The following is a 21,749-nucleotide window of genomic DNA, read 5'->3' on the forward strand; positions in this document are numbered from 1 at the left end:
AAAGAGCGCCAGTGCAGCAGCAGCAAGCGTTAAACAGAACACATAGAGGTGAGGGAGACAATATTCAGCGCAAAAACATTCATTTTGCTGAAATACATGTCGTTTAACATTTATTTAGGTTTAAATGTCAACATGTAGTGTGATTAATTTATGAGAGTAGGAACTGTGAAGGAACAGAAGCATGTAATTGTCTGACTATAAATAAAAGACGTTTTTACAGGGAATGACAGTAAAAGGAGACTGACTGTGATCAAAGTGCATGTGTCGTTATCAAAGGCAAAGGAGGCCATTTTTGTTATTATGTGAACATTTTTTGAATAATCTTTTTTTGACAAAATCCTAAAATATTTGTGTTTTCTCTTATGACAGGTGGTCTAATAAATTAAGCACTCTGTGTTTTCATAGCATTCAGTTGGCACATTTGTTTTTAAGGACATTGGGCAGAATGTGGAATAGCGTGTTTTTGTAAGTAAAATATAAATAAAAGAAATAGGGGTTTTAAACCGATTAATCAGAAAAAATAATTGACCAACTAAATCAATTATCAAAATAATCGTTAGTTGCAGCCCTAATGTGAAGATTGTTTTAAGCTAATTTAAAATAGTTTTTACATTTTTAAAAGCCTATTAAATGCTAAAAATAATGGCTTTAAATTATACTGTAATGTTGAATGACTATAATTAATGGCTAAAATTGAGGGGAAAATGCATTTATTAGAGACAATCATACCGTTCATAATGATACTACATTAATAATAAGCTACTTAGTAAAAAGATGCCATTAAACACATTTAAAAATCATTGTATACAAAAATTGTATTTAGTGTGTGTGTGTACAGTAGAAAAATCCATTACATCCATAGAATGTCCCCCCCAAAAAAAATAATTGAATGTGTGTGTACAGAATAAAAACCATTACATTTAGTGTGTGTGTCATATATATGCAGACTTGTTGAGTAAGATTAAACTCAAGAGTAAGAGTCAGGATAAAAATAAGCTTATTTCTATTCAAAGATGAGAAGTTGCAAGTTTCTTGTTTTCATTTCCTTCTTTCTGTATTTCTTTAGCATATGCATAATAAAGCCTGAAGCAAGCCATGAAACCATCTTGCCTTGGCTCTATCTGGCTTTGGCTGTCATGGGCCTTCCAACCAATGGAATAGTCTTGGTGGATCTTTGGAGATCAGAGAGGACACCCACTAACATCTTCACTTTGAACATAATCATGTCAGACCTGCTGATGGGCTGCAGTTTTTTCTTCAGAATAGCCTACTACAAAGAAAATACCAACTGGTTATCTGGAACTCCAGCCTGCAATGCATTCGAGCTGATCATTTTCTCTTGCTTCTACATAAACCTCTATTGCAACATGTGTTTCCTTTTGTGGACCAGCATTAATCGGTATACCACAGTGGTTAAACCAGGCTACGCCATATTTCAGATCTTTAAACATACACGCTCTTGTTGGATCCTCTGCTTTTCTACCTGGTTTGTTGTCATCACAGTTGTGTATGCTAGCATGGGGGTCAAACTGAGCCTACAAGTTCAAGGAACCTGCTTTGACCAAGTTGTCAATAGTTACACCTTCTATAAAGATCAGTTCAATACTATCCACAGCTTTGGTGTGTCAACATTTTTCTTCATTTTGTGCTTAATGCTGGTCAGCTATAGCCTGCTGGTCTTCCATCTGCAGAAGATAAGGGGAGGAAGTCTAGTCGGCACTGGATTTGGGCCCGGAGGGGGTCTGAAGGTTCGCAGGAAGATCCTGGCCTCGGTCATAATATTTGTACTCTGCTTCCTACCCTACCATGTGCAAAGGATCATCTTATTAACATCAGAGCATAAAAAATGTCAGGAAGAGTTTAAGATTAAAACGTGCACCATCTTCTTTGCAGCTCTGAGCTGTTGCCTGCATCCCGTCCTTCAGCTGGTGTTTCGTTTGCGCTGCTGTCGAGCCAATCGCAACCACAGAGTCAAACCCAAAACTGAGATCTCCAAGACCCTGGACACACCTCACATACATACTATAAATATGACAGAACACGCTGAAGAAACTAAAAAAAATGAAACTGAATTAAGCCACCAGCAACCAACATCATAGTTTTGAGAAAGTAGCAAATAAACCTGCATTTCCTGTGTGATGCATGCAGCAATGCTAACCTCATGCGAACCTTGGATAACTGTGTTTTGCTGCTATTACTGTTTGGCAGAAGCAAAACTTTGTAAAACCAGTTTACATGGTAGTGCGCTACCTCAGCATACTAACATACCTTTTACAAAGTATATTTTTCTGTATTAGTGACAACTAAACTTATTTTAGTAAGGCTTTGCATGTTCTGCTATCTGCTTTTGTATTTATTAATTTATAGTATTAAATATCGCAGTCACACAATTTGCACAGTGAAATTGCATTCATTAAAATTCTATGTTGTTCACAGACACCATTTTGCCCAAAGTAGGTTGTCTACATTTTCTCCAGAGACATCACCTACATTTGAAATGTTCAGCCGCACAAACTCACCACTTTCTGGAACTTTTTTATTTGGTTATCTTTCTAGGGTATATAACAGAGTTATAAAGGCTGATCCTGTCATTGCAGTGTTTGGTGTGGTTTTGCCAGAAGAGGGCCTCACCAAATAACGAGTGGTATCCCTCATCAAGATGATGTCTGATTTTACAACACTGGAAGTCTGAGGCTTTTATTATGCGTGTCATGGATTTGGGAAAGACTTTGCCTTTGGAAGGAAAAGAAAGAGCATGTCTTTTTGAGTATCTGGGAATCATTTACATTTACTATGTGATGGGTTTATCCCTTGAATGTCTTGGTGCAGTACAGTTGTTATTGTTGTTTTGTTTTCAATGTCACTGACATGTTAACTAGTAACCACGCAGAGCTGCAATTAATGTTTGTTTTGCAAAAAAAAAAAATATATATATTTATATATATATATATATATATATATATATATATATATATAAAACATATAAGGGGAAAGAACAGCTATGGAATCCGCATTCAGGTATTGTTGTGTGCTAAACTTACAACAAATTATACTTCATAAAATGTATCAATATATGTATGTTTCAGCATGATTCTTGCATTTGTTTTGTATAGTACTTCAACTGTAATGTGTCCATCTCACCACAAGAGATCGTGGGGAGACCATTAAAATCCTTGACATGTATTCTAGCAATACAGTCAGGGGACAGACCAGTTTACAATAGTTTTCCTGCATGTGCCAATTATTTGAAAAATTCCATTAAAATTTGTTTAAGCTATGTTGAGAAGCAATGGTTAAATAACAAAAAGCACCCTTTACAGTTTCGCAGCAGTTGTTCTATCAAAGGCAAGTGCTTCTGTGAAAGGAACCTTGCAAAAGAGAACTGAGCGAACATCTCTCATGCTCTGACCGTCACTTCCGTTAGACAGCCAGTCTAGGGAGGTGCTCCAAAGAAAAGCAGTTTACAGATGCCTGTGACACACATCAGTGACTGCATTTAGAGAGGTAAGTCTATTACATGAATATATTATGCATTGTCATCTTGCTCTTATAATGCTTCACAAATTAGACATTCAAAATTAAAACCAAAACACTGTAAAATGTTTCAACTGCTTTAATTTTCTTTCTATTTATAAATCTATTTATGTTAGAAACTGAATATTTAACAACATCAGATATTTTTGAGATTCATTTGTACCATCTCCACCAATACGAAAACTGAAAAGTAAAGTAAAGAACATTTTTAAAGTATGAAAAGTCCACATATCTTTAACTTTACATATCATGTATTAGGATAATAATAGGAAAAATACTAAAGAAAACAAGTATGCAACACCTATTTTTTATTGGTTTGCTGATGTGGTTGCTGTGAAATGCTGTATAAACTCTAATACTATGTAGTATAACTACAGAACATCTGCCAACATTATATAAAGCTAGATATCTTTCCTTTTCAAATTAACTTAATGTTATTTGTGTTCAATTTTAAATGTAAAATCTCCTGAGATATCATCCAGAGATTATTGTGAGAGTGGTTTAGCAGCTTCTGCATTTGGGTTAAACTATTTACAGGAATGCAAGCAATATACAAAGTTACTTCTCTAAATAAAAGAGAAAGAAACTCAGGTTTTCATTAGAAGGCCATAACCACTCACTGTGTGTACTAACAGTAACCCCTTAGTTTTAAGTAAAATCTTTACAAAAAAAAAATTTTTTTGTCCTTACATTTTTTTTTACAATAACATAACCTTTTAAATTGTTTCATTCCTCAGCTAATGGAAATCTCTTTTTCTGCGAGCTCAATGGCAAACAATTCACATGCTGAATGTCACCTGTGCCAAACGTCTACTACAAGTGTAGTTCTGCCCATTATCTACACCATTATGTCAATCACCGGTCTGCCAGGGAATGCTATTTCTCTCTGGGTGTTCATACGCAAAATTGCCACCAAAACATCCACTCACATCTACCTGATAAATCTAGGGATCTCAAACTTGCTGCTCTGCCTCACCATGCCATTCCAGGCCACATACTACTCACTTGGGACCAAATGGCGCCGGCAAGACACCATGTGCCAAATGGCAATAAGTGGTCTAACTCCAGTGATCCACATCAACATCTGCATTGGTGTGATGATATTGAGCTGTGTGGCACTCAGTCGCTTCGCCTCACTGATTCAACACTCTCATGCTGACCGTCCAAGCCGATGGCTCAATGTTTTACCAGGTGCCTTCCTTTGCCGAAAACGACATGCCAAACTGGCCTATGTGCTGTGCATGGTCACCTGGGCCACTGTAACCATAGGGGTAACATCCTTTGTGGTGCTGTACTCGATCAGGGAGGCTAGGAGTGTGGATGACAGTGACAGAAATGAAGCGTGTTACAGTGTAGCAGTGGAGGTTGGCAGGGAAGGATCTCGTGCCTTTGCTTTAGTGGCCATTTCACTGTTCTTTGTCTTCTTCCTGCTGGTCTTATGTGCTTACATGGCAGTAATCAGGCACATCTGGAGGTCTAGGAGAAGCGCGGTCATCTCAAACAGCCAGCGAGTCTACGCAAGAGTGTTTCGGAATATTGTTGTCATTATAGTGGTTCTGGTTGTCTGCCTCCTGCCACACCACATCTACAAAGCCATCTTTGTTCATATCGTCAATGAGCAGACTTGGTCTGCATCACCTCCAGAAGACGCTTGCCATCCACTGTCCATGTACGTGGAGGTGAAGAGCATCCTGCTCTGTTTAGCAACTCTACGATGTAGCACAGACCCCATCATGTACTTCCTGCTGGACAAGACGTTTCGTAATCATGTGCTTAGCCTGCTGAGATCACGTGCCAGCGCAAATGACAGTCAGTCATCAAAGTCTAACATGGGACAGTTATCTCAGGCAACAAGTGCATGCCTTTAGACATTACTTGAGAGGAAACTGTACACAGACACAAAAAAGTCTCATTGTGAGCGATATTCCCTAACAGATAAATGTTAAGAAGAAATGGGAGAAACTTCCTTAACAGAGCTAAATAAATGGGCATCTCTTTTCTGCCTGTCCATTGTTCTTCAGTATAGACTTGAAGTGGTGAGAACTCTTTTGTAAAATGATGCAGTGCTAAGAAATGCTTTATAAAATATGTGGAGCGGTACACAGTGGAACCCAATGTAAACAAGCTTTTTGCAAGTCCCTATAAAGTAACCAGATGTTTTAAAAAGCAGCTACAAGTCAGACTGATGCTTCCATTCTCACACCACTTTTTTTTGCTGGAGTACTTTGTGTAGTTTTAAATAGAGCGTTAAGCCAAAAACTCATTCTCATATGTTGCTACTTCTGTAACACAACAACAACAAAAAAAGCCATAAACATTTGGAATAACATTTATTTTTCAATTTTTTTTTTGTGAAACTATACCTTTGATGTGATTTTTGATGACTCATTTTTTACTTTTAATAACTAGATTAATTTCATGTTGTTTATAACATATGTTATTGTTAACCCATTTGTGCCCACAATTTTCAAATGGTTTCATGCATATTGTCATGTTAATGGTGTCCTATCTGAACATGTTCTGCATTTATTTTCCCAAGGTTTTAGTTTATTTTCTTGAAAATCATATTTGAATGTGCGGCAATTATAGTTGCCAGTGGGAAATATGTTGTATTCACCCCTTCAATGTAAAATTTGAATAGGAGAAGAGCATTTGGCATCTAACTCAAAATAACTTTTCAACAGATCAATCTTTATTCATAAACAAATTAATTATGCATAAAAGACGAAGAACATTCAATGCAAACCCCCCAAAAAGTTGTTTCTAGCTTATAATCTCTTGAATATGAAAACACAATGAATCCATTTGTCTTAAAATGGTGGAACATAGTGCAGAACAAAGTGCAGCCATTAAGTTGACCCAACAGGGTATTGTGAATCAAAAACTTAATTAAAAATAAATAAATAAAAATAAATAGGATTAAGAAAATATTACATCTATATAATAAAAAGGGTATTCAAACTGTTTGGTTACCAACATTCTGCAAAACATCTTCTTTTGTGCTCAACAGAAGAAGGAAACTCTATGAAACTATGAATAGGCACATATTGATTAGGTCAAATTGATTAAACTTAAAATATATGATTATTTAAATAAGTATCATTTGTATGCTACACCCATGATTGTTGGTTTATTTACAGGGGTGCACATAAGTGGTCTGCAGTTCTGCATGCGCGACCAAAATAAGAAATGCGTTATATGAATAGGTTCTTACAGTGCATTTGCGTACCGACATGGTTGACAGCTTTTAATACACAATTAATTAACACAACCATTTTAGATCACAAACTGTAAGTTGGTTTCATTTTCAATCTGAAAGAATAAATCTAGGCTATGCCATCAGCAGGAGCGCTAAACGCGGAAGCGCGTATACTTACTTGCCGGTAACCTGCCAAAATAAAAGCCTGCTGATTTTAAGTTTGAATATGATGAAGAAGCTTTTTTATTTATTTATTTTTAGACGCTTTTATCCAAAGCAACTTAAAATTGGGGAATACATAAAGTGATTCTCCTTAAAGAGGCAAACAAAGAAAGTAGTAGTAAATATTAGCATTTTATTTTAAGTTAATTAAGTTTACTTTAAAATAAATTTATTTGTATTTAATACTAGGACAGCCTTTTATTTTTTATTAATATTAATCACACACTATTATTGTGTGATAGGAAGAAAGTGAATACCTTATTTTTTTCTTGAAATCCTTTATTTGGTTGTTTACTTGCATGTTATTGAGAAATATAACATGGATAACATCTATAAAAATACTTACAAAAGGAAAATGACAACTATAAACTGCGGAAACTATATTTGTCGGTGGGCTTAAATGGGTTTAAAGGGTCTTGCAGTGCTGCTTGTTTCCTTTTTTGTTACATTACATTTACCCCCTTTCCTGTTTCTATTTGAATGCTGGCTACTGTGGTAAATGTGATGAACTTTCCATTACTGTACTTTAGTTGCATCGTTTTTTCCTGTATAGAGAATGAGGCGGCCGCCTCTGCAAAATTTTGTGTCGCCACTGGTTGATGACAAAACTCAGGCAGGCAGTCAAGTGCAAGCATCACTTAATTGCTTCTACTGTAGCCTTTAGTTCACATTTGGAAAAATACCGATATTTTTATACAAGTTTACTTGATATTTCTTTACACAGAATCATAATTTCTATTATTTTTCCACCGATTAACACGATCTGATGAACTTAACTCCTATTACGCAATCCTTTCTCTGTATGCATGATGACACACGGTTCCATTTACTACACACACACACACACTGAAGTGCGTGCAAAGCTCATTAAATAAAACATTTAATTCTTATTTTAAGAATTAATGTGAAGAAATTGAGTTGTTTTTAAGCATTCAAATAATTAGACATGCTACACACATAATTTGGTATCAATAAAACATATGGTGAAACAAAACAAAATATTTCATAGTCCCCTAAATAGGGTTGGGTACCGAAACCCAGTACCAATATGGCAGCAGTACCTATGGAACCAGTATTCACTGAACCGAATCAGAACGTAGATTTCAGTGCTTCATTTCGGTGCCTCTTAAATACCTGAGTGATCAATTGAAATATTTATCCTGGTTCTCCAAAATGTACACAAGAAGCATGGGCGTTGCTAGCCTTTTTTAGCTGGGCTATAGCATTTAGCTCCATAAACTTTACACAAATTTGCGATCGCTTCATAGTTATTCTGCTTAAATGTCATATGAAAACAGCAGCAGACCGGTCTCCTCCCCATCTTTCAGCACACTCTTCAATCCACAGACCACGGTGGAGCATTGAGAGCGGACTCAAACATAAACAGAGGACACACGGTTTGTGTTTATCTACAGATTGTTAGAATATCTGTATCTGTGCAGTTCTTTGTCATAAATACAGTTTACAAAAGGTCACGAGGGAGCAATCGGTTTCTCGTCTACTGTAAAGATTTCACTCCGTTCACCGCTCATCACACCACAGCTGTTTCCTCCAGCAACAATCGAGCCCATAACACATATGAACGCATACTTTAATTACACTCATTTCAATATACTTAATCTAATTATACGTACTTTATACATACACTATACGTACTTTATACATACACTACTGTGTAAAAGTCTTAGTCTTAGGCAGTCTGTTGTCTCAATCTGTTGTCACAATCTCACTAGATTACTATTAAAAATGTAAGGCAAATTTGAATGTTTGGAAATGTAAACTGATATTTTCTTCTGACATACTAAAGCAAAAGATATAAATAACTCGCTTAAAACCTATTTTTGGGGTGAAAATACTAATGTGCCTACAAACGAAATTGTTGCTACTTTATAAAGAATTTCCATGCAGTCATTCACAGAACTGATTAAAGACAGTGACTGACAGCACTCACCCGAACTAAATATCAGAGTGATTATCAGAGATACAGTAGAAACATTATGTGTGGTTTTGTAATTATTAGCCTTAGAGTAAGGGAAGCTTGGGAAATGAGAGCATCCAAGGAGCATGTGAATGCTATGTATTTATTTTACTTTAATGTTATCCTTTTAAGGTTTATTTTATTTTATTTATTTATTTTTATAGAAGTATTGATTCAGGCACCGTTTAGGCACCGGTACCGTTTTAAAAGTATCGAAATGGCACCGGTATCGAATAAAACCCAATCGATTCCCAACCCTAACTCTAAACATGTCATCTTTGTCAAACTTTTAATAAACTGATGTGACATTGTATAAGTTCCATGATTTTAATTAATCAAACATGCTTTTTGATAATAAAATGCAATTTAACTATTAAAAAGGATTCTGGAAAAATTAGAACAGAAATTTGGAAAAAATAAAACAGATTTCGTAGGGCCCTATATTAAACACACAATTACAATAGTATACGGTTTGTATGTTATTTAATGAGATTTGGAGAGTTTTCTTAACAATAAAGAAAGTTTTCATGAGAAATGCCGAGCTGTAAAACTATAAATAAGTTATTTCAAACACTCCATGCTGAACTGAAGTGAGATTTGAGTAAAAACATACTATACATTTTATAAAAAGTCTGCTAATGTTAGCTCCAATAAACCTGTTACCCTGCTGCGATTGCATTTCATGATGTATCAGAAGTAGGGTTGTGCCTATAGACGATAGAATTGTGTATCGACATTAGTCAGAGATATCGACGTAAGCAGATGTCTCTTTTGATAGTCAAGACTACATTAGGCTCATTCTCCTATTAATGTATTAGATTATAATAGCTAATGATAACTATTATTATTTTTATTTTTATTAGGCGGCCTATTATAATTCGGCTATCAAACTGCCCAGCTATTTCACTTCAGCACCGCATCTCAAACACACACACACACACACACACACACACACACACACCGCTCACATGCAAAAGAGGATTAGAGCCTGTAACTTAGTCATTGAAGAACTTGAAACGCTTTGTCTTGGATAACTGCTAGAAGTGATAGAAAATGAGGAGTTGGTGTCCCACATTTTTAAAGGGTAACTAAACCCCTGGTCAGAGCCTGACTCCACCCACTGGCAATATTTGAAAAATGCTGAAAAGTGGGCAGAGCACAGCGGAGATAGAGGGGAAGAACGGGGGGCGGGGCTGAGCGGGTGGGGCGTGAACCTGAGACCCGCAGTGACAGATTAATTGACAGCTGCTGTCAGTGTCGCTAAAATGGAGTGACTGTAGTGACGCAAGTAGCTTTGCAACAGAGCGTTCATTTGAAGTAGAGGACTTTTCTCCCCCACCTTCACCCGAAGTGGAGGATGTTGAGGTGTCTGTGGCCTGAGCCATATCCAATTCGAGCCGCTGGCTCAAACTGCGGTCTTAACTTCCGCACCGCGTCACTTTTCAGCGCGAGCTGTGTGGAGAAGCCCATTTCCACCTCATAAAATGCAGTTTGCACACTCCAACTCTAGGCGGAACTCGCAGTCTTCCAGGCCAAGTGCATGCAACCACTGGCGCCTAATTTTAAAGTCTACTGTAAAACTATGTAGTCCACCAGTGCTGTCGCAACCAGCAACACTACACATACGTCACATATGCCAACTTGAAGCTACTGATGCAATACTATGCTACTAACTAACTATGCTTCTAACAATACTAACATTACACTAACAACTATACTAATTAACTACATAGGCTACACGAAATAATCTAAATAACATTCTATAAATAATAGTCTATCATGGTCGTTTTCAATACTCGCATTCCAACTCCTGATTCACTCCAGTAATTTTGACGGAACAAGATGGTTTTATACTGCCGTGGCGTGGTGTGGTGAGCTGGAAACTGCTTACATCACCTGCCACCGCTTATGTCACTTGCCACTTGATATTAATTCCTTCTTGGCTTTACAAATAAAAAGACAAAATAATAACAAGGCGGCAGAGCGAACTTATCCATAGTGGTTCTCACGTAGTCCTTCTCTTAAAGACTGATCACTTAACTTCTTCTTGACGATGTAGAAGGACTATTTTAGAACCACTATGGATGATAATTTCGCTCTGCCGCCATTTATTATTTTCATGCATACCGCACTATAATGTGATGCATGCAAAATATATAGTTTTGGCCTTTACAAAGTCTCCATCCACAAACAGATGTAAATCATCTGCAGATATAAGGTAATTCATTACACTTTAACAAGTAAACTGAATGGCCTATATATGTGCAATATTTTAAACAAGCCCTCACGAGCTGAGTTTAATGCCACAGTTATGTCAGAATGCATCTCATTCTTGTTTCTGTGGCGGTGCGTCGGTCTCGTCATGTGGCGCGGGGTTTGGAGAGCTGTATATGAATATCCAAATATATGAACTTACTTGTTTTGAATACTTTATATTTAACGTGTTCGTTTATGTAGTGTTAAACTGTTGGACTTTTCAAAGAAATATACTATTGGTTTTCACCGTTTACTGATTTTGCAGAACATTTAAGACTAAAAACATTTGTGCACAGATGCGGCAAATTTGTCACAGGACGAGTGTGTCCGACTATATATGAACTAGCTGTTTTAAATACAGTTTTTTTATATTTAATGTTAGTTTATCAGTATGTTTTAAAGTATATTTTTTTATTATTGGTGATTCCGTAGGCTCTCTATCACGCACATGCGTGGTTTATAACACCAAATACCATAGTTATGCTATGACAAGAACAAAGAGTCTCTCTCTTGCTCCGCCCATGCCCGATAATTTCGTGTATCATCGATCTCACGGGCTAACCATATGACGATCTGAAAAATGACAACCTTATGTTATATGTTCACCTATACAAATGGACCCCTTTCAGCTGGTATGTTTAATTTAAATTCATGTTCAACAGGTTTGTTTTTGTAAAATGTAACTTTAGAATTTTAATTATTTTTAATCATTTAATTTTTATAGCGCCTAAAATATGTTTCATGCAAAAAAAGTGTTTGTTTCAGCCAGTTGAAGGGAGGGGTAGTGCACATGATCAGGATAGTACCACCTCCGCCTCATTTTGAGCCAGGAAAACCCCTGATTTGGGTAAATAATGTATATGTACTTGCAAAACTTTTTTCACTTTTTTGCAGCACACATATGACTATGTTGAAGGTTATGTTGCATGGTGGAGTAGGTATGCATCTATATTTCTAATGACAGCAGCATTAAAGGCTATTACTTTACAGACTGTAAATATCTGTAGTAAATGCCTGTCAGGAGCTTCAACGTGTGCATCATTACTTCTATAAAATAGCAAGATTATAGTTACCTATTTTGATTTGCACCTAATCTCAGCCAGATAGCTAGCTCCATTAAGCCATTTTGTCAGAATATAATCAGTCAAATTAAAAGGCAAATCTCAGTCTAAATGTATCCAGACAGAATACTTAAAAAGTTGATTGATGTAGTATCATATCAATGATGCATACACTAAAAACACAATGCAATTCACAAAGAACAATGCTAATGTTTGAGTAAGAAACCTTTGATGGAAGAATCTTCCTTGATGAATGAAGTTCAAAAGAACACAATTTATCAGAAATATAAATCTGTATTAACATTATACATGTCTTTGTTGCCTTTGTCCTTTTTTAGCATTGATTCCTACAATGTAGTAAAATACAGGTGAAGACTGGGTGACAGGAGAAAATTATGGTTCACAATCCTGATCTGATCTGATTGCCTGAGGCAGTTGATGGTATTTTTGGATTAATTTTCTCTTGCATATCACATATACCAGGGGTCGGCAACCTATGGCACGCTGAGGGATAATCGCTGACATAATGCATACTGATGTACATTTTGAGTTAATAAGTTCTAATAGTCACACAGCCTGTAAGGAGCTATAAATACTATTAAAGTGTGATAATTAACTTGCACTAATCTACGGATGCGCACATGACCTCTGCACATACTAGGCTCTTCAGATCAAAGGTCTAACGTTCTAACAGGCGGGGTTTACTGTTGACAAGCAGAGCACGAAGCGTCAGTTTAACGTTAAAGATAACGAGGTTAGATGAAGCTGCAAAAAATTACGGAAACAAATATGTTTACAATAGAAATGTTAAATGCCCGACATCTTTATCCAGTGATGCAAACTACTAGACAGATAGAGAGAAACAATGAAGCTGAGTTTACTTACCGTATTTATAAGGCGCACCGGATTATAAGGCGCACCTTCAATGAATGGCCTATTTTAGAACTGTTTTCATATATAGGGCGCACCGGATTATAAGGCGCATAGAATAGAAGATACTGCAGTCAAACGTTTGACTGGGTTTGCGTTATGCATCCACTAAATGGAGCTGTGCTAAAGGGAATGTCAACGTTTTGACAGAGCGCCTTGATCCATATATAAGGCGCTCCAGATTATAAGGTGCACTGTCATTTTTTGAGAAAATTAAAGGCTTTTAAGTGTGCCTTATAGTGCGGAAAATATGGTACTTAAAAACAGCAAAAATCAAATAGGCCTATTGTTTTTTTTTATTGTATCATTTAAAAATGTGTATGTACTGTACAAAGCATTACTGCATTTTGTATAATACATTATCTATGGGGGGGGGGGGTGCACAGTTGGCACATTGGTTAACCAACTTTTTTTTTAAATGGCACATTTCTTCAATGTAAGTAAACCAAATGTCCTGGTCTGATAATTTTATTAGTATAGCAGCATATATTAAGCATTTTCCCTTAGTAACTGTAAGAGTGGGCGATTGTTGAAACATCAGTTATTATTTCTATTAGGGGTCATATGATGCGATTTCAAGTTTTCCTTTCTCTTTGGAGTGTTACAAGCTGTTTGTGAATAGATAAGATCCCTAAATTTGCAAAGACTAAAATATCAAACCCAGAGAGATATTCTTTATAAAAGTTTAGACTTACCCACGTCCTCTTAAAACACCTCATTTAAACACACCCCCATTTTTTCGAAATAATGTGGGAAGATTTGCATAACGCCGCCCAAATGTTTATGCAAAAGAAAGAAGGTGTAACTTTATTGTTGCTGCCACCACTGCTGCAATGTTGTGAAGACACTGTATGTTTTGTTGTTAAAGCAAACTACTTTGTTTGGTCTTCCAAAAGAGGACACAACTAGAAATCAGTGGTTAAGTTGTATTTACAACACTGTTCCAGAACAGTTCAACCCAAATATTCAGATGTGTGCAGCACATTTTATGGAGGACTGTTTCCTGATCCTGGGAGAGTAGACTACAGGCTGTTTTGACTCACAGTCTATAAGTACATTTACATATTTAAAAAATTTGCAACTGATGATTTAATAGCTATTTTTGAGCAGTGTATAGTAGCGCTTGTTGTTTGACGTATCTCCGAACTCAAATTTATACATGGTTTTATGATTACGTGGCGCAGCTTGAACCTTAAACCACACAAACACATTTCATTACACCAAATACACAAAATAATGTTTTAGCATCATCATATGACATAATCTCTTTATATCAGTTTCCCATTTAATTTCCTTGTAATGACAGCTGAAGGCTATTAATAAGAAAAGAGAACAACCTTGTGTATTCTTACATTGTTATGGTAAGATAAAACCATACAAAAGAAGTGGGAAGTTGCAAATGTTTGAAAACTGCTAAGGCGTCAATATGTAACAAAGAGCTTTGGTCAAACAGTCATCTTAAGCACTAGACAACACTGAACTTACCTTCACATCCCGGTGAATGATGTTGTTGTCGTGGCAGTACCGCAAAGCCTCTAGGATCTGTCTCATGTAATGACTAAAAAAGAAGGAGAGCAGAGAAAGACAGAAACCTATATTAATTTTAAACTTCATTGGCTTTGTCTACCTGAAAAGAAAGAAAATGGAACTAGGTTTGAAACTACATGACGGTGAATAAACGATGACAACATTTATAACAATCAACATATGTTCATGTCATGAGTGTTTTTAGAGAAGGCTAATAAAATTAATTTATGACCCCTGTAAGCTGTCCTGTGTGCTATTATCTCATGTCTGGACCAGCAAACTGCCCCATTCATGATTCTATTGTTCTAACTCTAACGAAACAAGCCTTTCACACATCGGCCAGGTATACATAATCCGCATTATTCTTTCGTTTTTATTCAGCCATTATTAGCCTTTGTTCTGGTATTTCAAGGTTTACCAAGCTACAGCTCTTGAAAGTGAAAAGAGAAGTGACATACAGCCAAGTATGGTGACCCATTCTCAGAATTCGTGCTCTGCATTTAACTCATCCAAAGTTCACACACACACACACACACCGTGATCACACACCCAGAGCAAATTCTTATTATAAAAATGCAACAAAACATATTCTTATGACCTTACATGAATTATTATGACCAAATGCATTATAAAGAAGAACCGTAACCTACTACTGTATGTAGCTGCATTAGAGCTTACGTTAGCATCAAGCTACATAAGGCAATTTGTGAAACCATTACTACACTTTTACTCAAAACTCACTTCAAACCACCAACCAGTGTTTGTGATAACTTCCTTTTATGATCACATGTGGAATTTGGTTGTTTACTGTTGTTAAAATATGCTATTTATAGTCTTTCATAGCGCTGCACGAATTAGAATTTCGAATGCACATTTTCTTTATGGTTTTCAAAATGCCTTAAATCTCTGTCTGAAAAATTATCTGTCAAATTCTCTCTGAAGAAATATGATGTAAAAGAGTAAACATATCTATATATCTCCATGTAAATGTATCTTTGGACAGTCATCCCTTACCGATGCTGTTCAGTGAATCTATGTGAACACTAATAAACCGCTGCTGACGTGACTGAACATGAATGCGTGGTGAATTTATATTCAAAATTTGCCATAATACGGATTTATTATTTTGCACTCCTGACATAAATTTCTAAATTACTGTTACTGCAACAATGTTTTACCACAACAGTGGTCAAATATCGAAGCTAGAGTCTTTAATCTTTCTACTGATTGCAACATTTTTTCACAGTGTGATGTTTAACGTGCTGTGAAAGTGAAACAACAATAATCTGGGGCCATTGACGATCTTTGACCGCAAAGGGGTTTTAAGAACAGCACAGGAACAGGAAATGGATGAACATGCTCAGAAGTATTTACCTGGCTACTGCCTCACTGTAAACAAACCCAGCGTCTGCTCTCTTCACAATCTCAAAGCAGAGATCTGCGCCATCCATGCTGAAAAACAGAACAAATCAGGAAACTCATCAGCAATGTAAAGTCAAATACTGGAACAATCAGTTTTAAAATCTATTTCTGGCTTAACTTTATAAATCTGTAAGACCAGAGTAAAAATCTATTTTGTCTGACTCCAACTACACTGACATTTCATCCAAATTCCCCCCATAAGGGTTTATATTTAAGTTTATATTATGGATTTTTGAAAATTACCTTTCATGCAGTGTGTAACATCTCTAAGTGAATGAAAATATCTTGCAAAGTTTAAAATCTGAAAGTGCACCATGTATAAAGTTATTATCTCTCAAAAGAAAGAGTCGACTCTGAATCGAGAGTAATGAAACAATAGCATCGCGTTGGTCTGAATAAAAATCCAAATTAATTCTTTGCCGCTAGGTGCCTCTTTTAGAGCGGTAAAAATAGTTGTTTCCCTGGTAATGCTGTAAATAAATCAGCACTGCACTCACGAATGCCTTTTTTTTGGGGGGGGGGGGGGGGGGTGGCCTAGTGGTTAGAGAGTTTGACTCCTAACCCTAGCGTTGTAATCGGACCAATCACTTCAGATTAGCATCACGCAAAGGAGCTGTTTGGAAAAAAGAATCATTGAGCGAATTGTTTGGGAGTCAACCTGTTGTTTTATGTTAACCTGATGTTTAGGGACTCCCAACACCAAAATATAAACCTTTCATAACCCATAACAGGGGCACTTTGAAAACAAGAGTTTTAAAAACAATTTTTGGAGAACTGCGACAGTGGTGTTATTTCGTAACTTTCAGTGTGGGAGACGTTTATTGCAAGGCCTGTCTCAAGTGTGATTTTTGCTTCACTGATACTTGTGTATTATCTCTGAGCACAAATTGAACTATGAAATATGGACTGGGTTAACAATGGCCATTTTCAGAAATGAACACTTTTCTGATTGAACAATTTCCCAGTGCTATAACACTAAGACCGTAACGGTGTTGTTTCCAGGGGGCAGCAAAGCTCGGGAAGCCCCTGCTTTTGTGTCGGCTCGGGTCTCTTAAGGCCTTAAAAAAAAAAATCCATTGAGAGGCAGCTGCGCTTCTTCGGATAAGAGCTCACACTGCATGAAAGTTATCTGAGAAAAGCTCTGCACTTTAGATAAGCATATGAGCATTTAGCATTTGAGGAATTAAAAAGCTCACCCTATACTACAAAACAAAACCTATACCCTATTCCAAACCTGCTGAGAGAGTAACAAACACAGGCTACACAGGACAGAGCACAGCATGTTTATGCCTTGTGTTGAGATGCTTTTTAGAATTCACTGACCTAACTTTGTCACAATATGCTTCAAAATATCCTTGAAATTCCTTTCACATATACTAAAACCACATGGATGTGTTAAAATTTGATGTTAATAAAGAATAAAGGAACGTTAAAACAAGTGTGGATTTGCTCAGAAAGAAAACTTACAACTCAAACACCATGTATAGCATCCCATCAGAGCTGTAGGTCTCAAGAAGCTCCACTATGTGAGGATGTTTAAGCATGTGGCAGATGCTTGCTTCTCTCTTCAGATCTACAGGAAGACAAAAAGATAGGCAAATTTCAGTTTCAATTCAAGTCAAGTTTATTGATTTAGCACTTTTTTTAAAGTACATATTGTTTCACCCAGGAAGCCACTCAGAATTACTATGCTTAATAAAAGATCAGAGATAGTTTTCAGTCTAATTTAATTTTCTACTAAATAATAAGATAATACTCATATGCAAAGTTTTGATAAAAATGCTAAATTGAAACAAAGTATGATGTAATTTATTGTCTGTAATATCCCAATTTAATAAAAAAAAGTCAAGGTCAACGCCATATTTCACATCTGCATCTTTCACTACTAAAACTAGTTCATACACTAATTCAGATGCAGGACTTTGCACAAATAGCAAAAATGTGCAATAGTGCACAAACAGACATTTGTGTGGACGACCCCACACACACCGCTGCTCTTCTCATCTGTAATTAAAACTGTTGTCATTCAGGAATTACACAGCCATTAGAAGACAGTAAAACCAGTTGTTTAACAAGCCAGATGAGCCATGTGAATACAATGAATAAGTATTCTGTATGTGTGAAGCACATTAGTCTTTGCATGCTGTGGGTTTCACACTTCCTCAACTTCTTGAAGGGGTCATCGGATGCCAATTTCTAAAAGTTGATATGATTCTTTAGGGTCTTAATGAAAAGTCTGTAACATAGTTTGGTTAAAATGTCTCAATGGTAGTATAAAACAACACCCTTTTTACCCTCTTTTCAGGGCAAGCCATTTTGTAGCATTTTCATTTAAATGCAAGTTATGTCTGCTGACCCCACCCCTCTCTTCTGAGCCACTCGCTGAGGGACTGTTCACTTTTGCCACATTCACCTTGAAACTTGCTAAATAGCACATTATTAGAAAAGGCGATCTGCCTTTCGATTTGACTACACAGATAGGGATCTGAGATCTGCTCGATTTGACAAAGGGGAAAATCATTTAATGATATAAAAAAATATAAAAACAGATCTTTATCATTATAGGGTGGTTGTGTACACACACTGCCAACAAACATTTTAGTTCAAACAACTTGTAAAAGCGCATATAGCATCCGATGACCCCTTTAAGTTCCACATAAACCTTTTGGTGCCGTGAATGGAATGTGAAATTCACATATATAGGGGTCTCATTTGCATAGTTCAAGGAAGTACAAATAATTCAATAAAGGATAAAAAGACAAAAAAAAAAAAAAAAACATCTACAGATCAATTAAAGTATTCATATATATATATATATATATATATATATATATATATATATAAATAAAATGTCTCCCACATAAAATTCCTAAAAAATTCATAAAGTCCATGAAACCGGAAATGACATAAAGACTGACTTTCATGACAAGGTTAATAAATCTTTTAAAATATCCAATTATTGAACGTTTTATGACAAGTCCTCTGACCCATGTAATTCTTGATTTGTAAATGAATAAACACATAGATAAATAATCCCTTTATTTATATTACCTTTTTTTTTTTTTTTTTTTTTTACCTTTCAGTAAATTCCACTATCAAACACTTGGAGAGGCTGTGGAGCTAGAAAAAAATAAAGCATATTAAAGACTAACCTATTAGTGTGACATTAGCATGTGAGAGACAGCTTGGTAAAGCTAAAACATCAATGTACACTAGCTCAAACACCATGAAACAATCAGCGTTGCTTAAAAGACACAGAGCAGACATAACAGAACAGGAAATGTGCACCTCAGAGTGTTGGGACACATGCTAACCACATAAACCATGACTCGGAATAGCAAAATGCATCACAGAATGTGCATGCATTAGTACCTTGTTCTTTCCTAAAACTACTCTGGTTTTTTTTTTTACTTACACACTTCAATCCCTAGTGGAAAGTCCTCCCCCTTTCCTGACTTGTTTCATCAGTTGTGACCCAGTTGGCAAGAGCAGGGAAATCCCTCTTACTGTACAGTATATCATTGCAGATTTCAGTGAAGCTACACAGACTGGAGGAGACACATACCGTCAATACTGTGTGAGGACAGCTTGCTGCAGTGCAAACGAAACCACATCACACATTCTAATTCAAATCACACAAGTTCCACTCACTGCAAAACTTCAGTTGATGGATGTTCTGTTTCTATATTTGACAACAACATGCTAACATTTAAACCAACATCTGCTCAGTTGAACCTGCTCTCCATCAGTGAGAACAAAAGGTAATAGTAATCTATCCAACAGAGCGAACATCAATCAGAACGACCAGCCCAGATGCTGGTTACTGATAAGCCATAAACCAGACACTCCCCTGAGTGATTTACACAGACTACTGCATAGATCTTCTTTATCTAAATCACCACTCAAACATTGCAGATGAGATTTTAGGTTATGGGAGCCAATAGAGCAAAATCACGTTTTACAGGGAAAAAAAAAGGCCCATAATAAAAGCCATAAAATAAAGTGTTTTTATGACACTTGACAAGAACTGTGCTCCACTACTGTTTGCAGAACAGACATTTTTATCTTCAACTTGAAATGTTTAGCTTGCAAACTCTGCTTGTGCTATCATGCTTTAAAACAACAAAATGTCAAATCAAGCTGCATTTATCTAAATCGTGTATTACTGTTCAAAAGTGTGGGGTCAGTAGAACAATAAATCTTTCATACGGATTAAACTGCTCAAAAGTGGTGGCCAAGACATTTATAAGGATAAAATATTAAGAATCATTAAGAATCTCAATGATGAATAATGCTGTGGCAGTTAAGCCGAGTTGGTTTCTACAATTTACTTTGTATTGAAGCTAAAAGAAATGATGAATTCATTCAGTTACAAATATCTGAATGGTACAGGTCATCATGTGGCACCTTTTCCGTCTGCTCCAGGTGTTTGAAGCCTGTGTTTCAAGGGTGGGGTGCTTAGGGAATTATAGGAAAATCTGGAAACTCATGATGAGAGACGACGTGCAGCTTTAATATGATGCAACAGCAAACTGAGATGCAGCTTGATTATCTGAGGAGGAAAAGATTTACTCACAGAGAAGAGGCAGTTTGGCACAACATTCCCACACCGTCTGGACACTTGATACTCTCTATCTCTGTCCAGCTTCCTCTTGGAGCCTTCCCCTGGGACATTCCCATGAGTATCTACAAGTCTCTAAAAGCGCCCAAATTTCTCATAACACACTCTGCACCAAGTACATGACACTCTTGGCGAAGCACAGAAGATTTTACGGGCTATCTTGTGATGGTTAACTGAGCTGCCGCAATTTTTCAGAGTAATAAAACATGTCGACTGGCTCCAGCAGTAAGAAGAGCAGGGGCTGAGCTAACGGCAGATGTCCAGCACCTGAACGAATCTGCTCATCTCCTCTGACAGATACACACAAACACAGACACACCGCTGACCTTCTGCTGTCCCCCTGGACTCCAACCCACTTTATCTTCCACTATGAACTCTGTGTGTGAACGTGTGTTGAAGAAATGGGCAGTGCCTCATGACAAAGCCATGGTCTAGTAACAGTTAGAACAAGTGTCCTGACACAATAAACAATGGTACAAGAAGTAAGGCAACTTTCTCCTGTTCCCTGCTTTACTCCCAATAATTTTCACTACATTCTCTTCTACAAACTATCAATTATTGGTTAATCAATATACAGGGGTTCAAGAAAAAAAAAACTTTTTGCAAAGCATGCAATGACTGTGACAACTTTAACATCTGAAAGGATACTATGGCAAATTTATTGCTTTCTTTATTCAAACTGATTTTCTTTTTAATTAATTTACAAGTGAGAAACAAGAAGTATTTATATATAAATTAATGATGAGTAGGGCTGGGATAAACGATTAATCTAGCGATTATTTTTTCGATGCATCGATTAATCTAACGATTAATTTTTTCAAACCGATTCGATTTCGATTATCTCCCCATAAATTGACTACTAACAATTTATACATGTTGATTTACATATCTGAATGAAAAAAAAACATGAATTCCTTAACATAGGGCCTAGCTTACTGAAAAAAAGTTCTTCTTTCAGATGAAAATAACAACAACTTGATGTCTAGCATTCAATAAAAA

General features: G+C 36.4%; 1 pseudogene; it reads right to left on the minus strand.

The window, feature by feature from the left end:
• The window catches only part of LOC113098919 (peripheral plasma membrane protein CASK-like), a 67,363-nt pseudogene that overhangs the window by 25,668 nt on the left and 19,946 nt on the right, over nt 1-21,749 (minus strand).

This window comes from Carassius auratus, unplaced genomic scaffold (assembly GCF_003368295.1).
Source record: "Carassius auratus strain Wakin unplaced genomic scaffold, ASM336829v1 scaf_tig00216738, whole genome shotgun sequence".
In the NCBI taxonomy this organism is placed as follows: domain Eukaryota; kingdom Metazoa; phylum Chordata; class Actinopteri; order Cypriniformes; family Cyprinidae; genus Carassius; species Carassius auratus.